The following is a 5483-nucleotide window of genomic DNA, read 5'->3' on the forward strand; positions in this document are numbered from 1 at the left end:
TCACTTAGACACCAAAGACGAGTATGCCTCCCACCTCCTTCACAGCAGGAGGGGTGCCTGGCACCTAACCTTGCACAGTCTGACTCAGCAGGACTGAGGATGACAATGAATAAATGAGAAACTGCTCAAAAATCCAAGCCCCTGAAAGTAGAAGCCAGACAAGCAGTTCCCCAAGGCAGATGAAGGGCAAATTCGAGGCATCTTGGTTTCCTCCTTCCTCAAGGTCACCTTGCAGAGGTGAGTCCAGAAGGACCTGGAGTTGGGCATTGTAAACCGGTGACCCTCCCACCTACTTACTTATAGACAACTGCCTAGACAAGCACAATGGGGACCTTTGGAACCACCACTCCCAACACCAAGCAAATAGGTAATGTGTGAAAACAGGTACATTTCTGGAGCACATCCCCATCAGGAGCTCTAATGTCTGGTCAGCCCATCCGGATTTCACAAAACCATCCTTCCTGGAAGATTTCATGGGCCCCATCCACGTGTGAGTGCTAAGTCTGATGCTACAGACAGTAGCCCGCCAGGCTCCTCTGCCTGTGGGATTCTCCAGGCAAGAACACAGGAGTGGGTTGCCATTTCCTTCTCCAGGGGATCTTCCTGACCCAAGGATCGAGCTTGCGTCTCTTAAGTCTCCTGGGTTGGCAAGCAGGTTCTTTACCACCAGCATCACCAAAATACTGAGTGATGTTCTTCTGTAATGACTGTGCTACTGCCTCAGCAACCAAATCTAAAAGTTCAGGCAGGACATATTTTGATCCATATAATAATTTGTATATTTACATTAAGCTTTTCAATCACTGCCAACTTAATTCTCAATTTTAGCCTGTGAAAATTAAAAGGAAAAAAACTGTCTAAAAATAGGTCCAAAAGGCCTAAAATATTAAGTACTAAATTTTTTACCGAGTATCCATATGCAATAAAACTAACAAACTTCAGCTAAATTTGATTAATACCCTAACCTACTGTTTCCTATTAACTGGGTCTTGTGGAGCCTACATACTAGTGTGATCATTTTATAGTCTTACAAAAACACAGTACTTCAACTTTTAGGGTAAGGTTTGAAAATTTTTCTGATGAATCTTCATATTAATTCATTTTTAATAATGACTTTCATAATTTTTTTAAGATTTAAGTCAATTGTGAGACAATAAATCTCTTTACTCAAAGTCCTTTAGAGAGTAAAACCTTGACGCTGAACTGACACTGGCGCCCAAAATAATAAAAAGAATGAAAAGAGATGAACACACTTTAAAAGTGATGTTTGTATTTTTCTCCAAGAACCGAAATTTCCTATACCACAGGTCATTTATTTGAGGTTCCTGTGGCTGAGCTCCTAACGTGGTTCTGAAAGATCTCCCATTGCTGGGAGTCAAGACCTTAGGTGTTCCCTCCCCTTGAGGGTGAGCTGAACCCAGTGACTTGACTTGAACATGGCAACAGTGATGGATGTCACTTCCGAAATGAGGTTGCAAAGACTGACTTCCAGCTTGCTCTTACTCTCCCCCACCCCCTCAGCATCTCACTCTGGTGAAGGCAGGTACCATGCTGTGATGGAGAAGACCATGTAGCAAGGAGCCCACATGGTCTCCCTCCAGCTCATGAAGAACTGAGGCCCTCAAGTCCAAGAGCCATGAGTAACTGAATCCTCCAAACAACCCTGTGAGTGATCTCAGGAGCGGACCCTTTCCCATCTGAGCCCAGGTGATGAAGACTGCTGGGAGAAATGTCAATAACCTCAGATATGCAGATGACACCACCCTTATGGCAGAAAGTGAAGAGGAACTAACAAGCCTCTTGATGAAAGTAAAAGAGAAGGAAAAAGTTGGCTTAAAGCTCAACATTCAGAAAACATTCAGAAGATCATGGCATCTGGTCCCATCACTTCATGGGAAATAGATAGGGAAACAGTGGAAACAGTGTCAGACTTCATTCTGGGGGCTCCAAAATCACTGCAGATGGTGATTGCAGCCATGAAATTAAAAGACGCTTACTCCTTGGAAGGAAAGTTATGACCCACCTAGATAGCATATTTAAAAGCAGAGACGTTACTTTGCCAACAAAGGTCCGTCTAGTCAAAGCTATGGTTTTTCCTGTGGTCATGTATGGATGTGAGAGTTGGACTGTGAAGAAAGCCGAGTGCCGAAGAATTGATGCTTTTGAACTGTGGTGTTGGAGAAGACTCTTGAGAGTCCCTTGGACTGCAAAGGAGATCCAACCAGTCCATTCTAAAGGAGATCAGTCCTGGGTGTTCTTTGGAAGAAATGATGCTAAAGCTGAAACTCTAGTACTTTGGCCTCCTCATGCGAAGAGTTGACGCATGGGAAAAGACTCTGATGCTGGGAGGGATTGAGGGCAGGAGGAGAAGGGGATGACAGAGGATGAGATGGCTGGATGGCATCACTGACTCGATGAACATGAGTCTGAGTGAACTCCAGGAGATGGTGATGGACAGGGAGGCCTGGCGTGCTGTGATTCATGGGGTTGCAAAGAGTCGGACACAATTGAGCAACTGAACTGAACTGAAGTGATGACAGCCGCAGCCACTATCCTGACTGTCCTGACTGCAGCCTGGGGCCCAGAGCACCCAGCTGGGCCACTCAGAGTCCTGATTCAGAGAAACGGTGAGACGATAAAGTCACTAAGTCTCGAGGGATAACCAATTACGCAGCGCAGACAACTCACCAAGCTGCCTTAAACTGGATTTTCGTTTTTCCTCTTAGAAAGCTGGTGCCCAAAAAACACAAACAGTGAGCATTGCCTGGACCCATGCCCTTAAGGGCTGATTCCAACATGCTTAAGAAAAGAAGAAACGGTGGCATCAGCGTCGAGGCGATGCTCACAGGCAAGCACATACTACGACAATACCAAAATTATCTTTAATTAATATATTTGCATGATCTAATCAACTTACAAAAAGAACACAAAGAGATAAATGGTCATAGAGGCATGCTGTTTAAAAATGTCTTTCTTAAATGGTAACAATGACCCTATATGCAAGACAGCAAAAGAGACACAGATGTAAAGAACAGACTTTTGGACTCTGTGGGAGAAGGCAAGGGTGGGATGATTTGAGAGAATAGCATTGAAACATTTTTTTATATTACCATATGTGAATTAGATCGCCAGTCCAGGTTCGATGCATGAGACAGGGTGCTCAGGGCTGGTGCACTGGGATGACCCTGAGGGAATGGGATGGGGAGGGAGATGGAGGGGGGTTCAGGATGGCGGACACATGTACACTCATGGCTGATTCATGTCAATGTATGGCAAAAACCACTACAATATTATAAAGTAATTAGCCTCCCATTAAAATAAATAAACTTTTTTTAATGTCTTTTTCTCTCCCTAACATTACCAACAGCTCTTGTTTTATTCAGTTTTCTCCCAGTGTACAAATAAAACACCACAATGGGCAGCTCAGGTTCTGACATCTCCACCAAAAGGGACCAGGTCTCTTTGGAAGAAATGACTGACTGGATGTTTGAAACAGAAAACCTGGAGGTGAGCCTGAAGTTCCTCGTTGTCACAGAAAAGTCAGGATGCTGTCAAAGATGTCTGAAAATGGAGAAAACGGAATTGATTTAAAGGGGCTCCCACTGACCTACTTGATGCCAATTGAGCAGCAGAGAAAGGCATAATTATAGTCCATTAAAGCTAATCCAGACCATCCAAGGCCACCCGTTCATGAGGATCAAACCCGTAAGCAGTCTTTAAAACATTCTCCCTGCTGATGTTGAATCCATGAATTCATGCTTGGTTCCAAAGACACAAATACATGACCCTTAAACAGATGAATAATAACCATCCCCTGAGAGTTAGAAAAGGACCAAAACAAATGGGCTTGTCGTCTCATGACTGGCTTTGGAACCACTGGGATAAACGGGAGTAAAGCAAAGTCAGGGTGATCTGAGAGGAACAGGATTTCCAGGGTCTTGGGAAGCTGGAGCCGGGAATGCGGGTGGCATTCCCCTGGATGCAGTCATGATGCCCAGCATGTCTGAAGTTAATAGACACCTTAAGAGCAGCACAGGGTCTGCCGGGGGCACATTCTCCGGGGTGTTTACAGAAATCCCCCAAAGGCAGAAAAATGCAAGGACGGAACTTTTTTCTCACCCCTAAAAATTATCCATCCTGTTAGGAAACTGAGAAGCCAAAACCATGTTGTATCTGCCCCCGAGCAGGGGGCTTCCCAATTTCTACATCCTTGGCTTAATGAGAAAGATAACGGATGAATGGTCTATTCCCTCCCCTTCCACCACCAATCCAAAGCCTACCAAAATACTCCAGGCCCAAAGCATTCACATTCTCAACTGTAACAGACATTGCCAAATGAGCACTCAGAAAAGCTGTGTCAATATTCACTACTCAACAATGAACAAAGCCACCTAATTGTCCCGATCCTTGTCAAAACGTGATAGTCTTAAACTTTTTCATTTTTGCCAAACTGATGACAGGGAAGAAAAGTTAGCTCACTGATTTATTAATCCACAGCCTAAAGGAGGTAGGGGGAACAACCACAATTCAAGGCTTGCAGAAAACGGATGCACCAAACTGTTTTGGAGACTGGCAAGGCTTCCCAGGTGGCGCTAGTGCTAAAGAACCTGCCTGCCAATGTGGGAGACGTAGGAGACATGGGTTCAATCCCTGCGTCGGGAAGATCCCCTGGTCAGGAGGGCGTGGCAACCCACTCCAGTCTTGGCAACCCACTCCAGTCTTCTTGCCTGGAGAATCCCACGGACAGAGGAGCCTCGCAGGCTACAGCCCACAGGGTCTCACAGAGTCAGACACAACTGCAGCGACTTAGCATGCACACACGCGTGAAAGGCTCAAGCAAGAGTGATGCCATTTATTAGGTGCCTATTTCATGCCAGGAACCGAGCTTGACAATAAACAGGAGTTATCTTTGGCTCTTGCAGCACTAGGGTACTAGTGGGCCCCACTCACAGACGCAAAGATAGGTTCAAAACAGTACAGTAACTTACCGAGTTCACATCACAAGCCAGGAGCTGGGAGTTGAGGGTCACTCAACCATCAGCACCTCCCAGTTTTCAAATCTTTCAATCACTCTAAAATGTGCTTTCATGCCCACCCGCAACAGATCTCCGCTCCCTTGCCCAGCCCCTGGCAACTACTGTTCTGCCTTCTGTCTCCACAGAGTTGTCTTTTCTGAATATTTAATGTAATATGTAATCTTTTGCATCTGGCTTCTTTTGTTCAATGTAATGTTTTCTGAGGTTCATCCAATGCTGCAACCTAGTATCAACAGCTGACTCCTTTTTCTTGCTAGTAGTAACCCACTGGATGGATTCACCAGTTGAGGGACATCTGGAATGTCCCCAGCTTTTGGCGACCATGAAGAACACTGCTACGAACATTCGCGTATGTGTCTGTGTTGACATATGTTTTCATCTCTGTTGGGTACATTCCTAGAAGCGGAATGGCTGGATCCTATGGCACGTGTATGTTTAACTTTTCAA

Source organism: Capricornis sumatraensis, chromosome 15 (assembly GCF_032405125.1).
Source record: "Capricornis sumatraensis isolate serow.1 chromosome 15, serow.2, whole genome shotgun sequence".
NCBI lineage: Eukaryota > Metazoa > Chordata > Mammalia > Artiodactyla > Bovidae > Capricornis > Capricornis sumatraensis.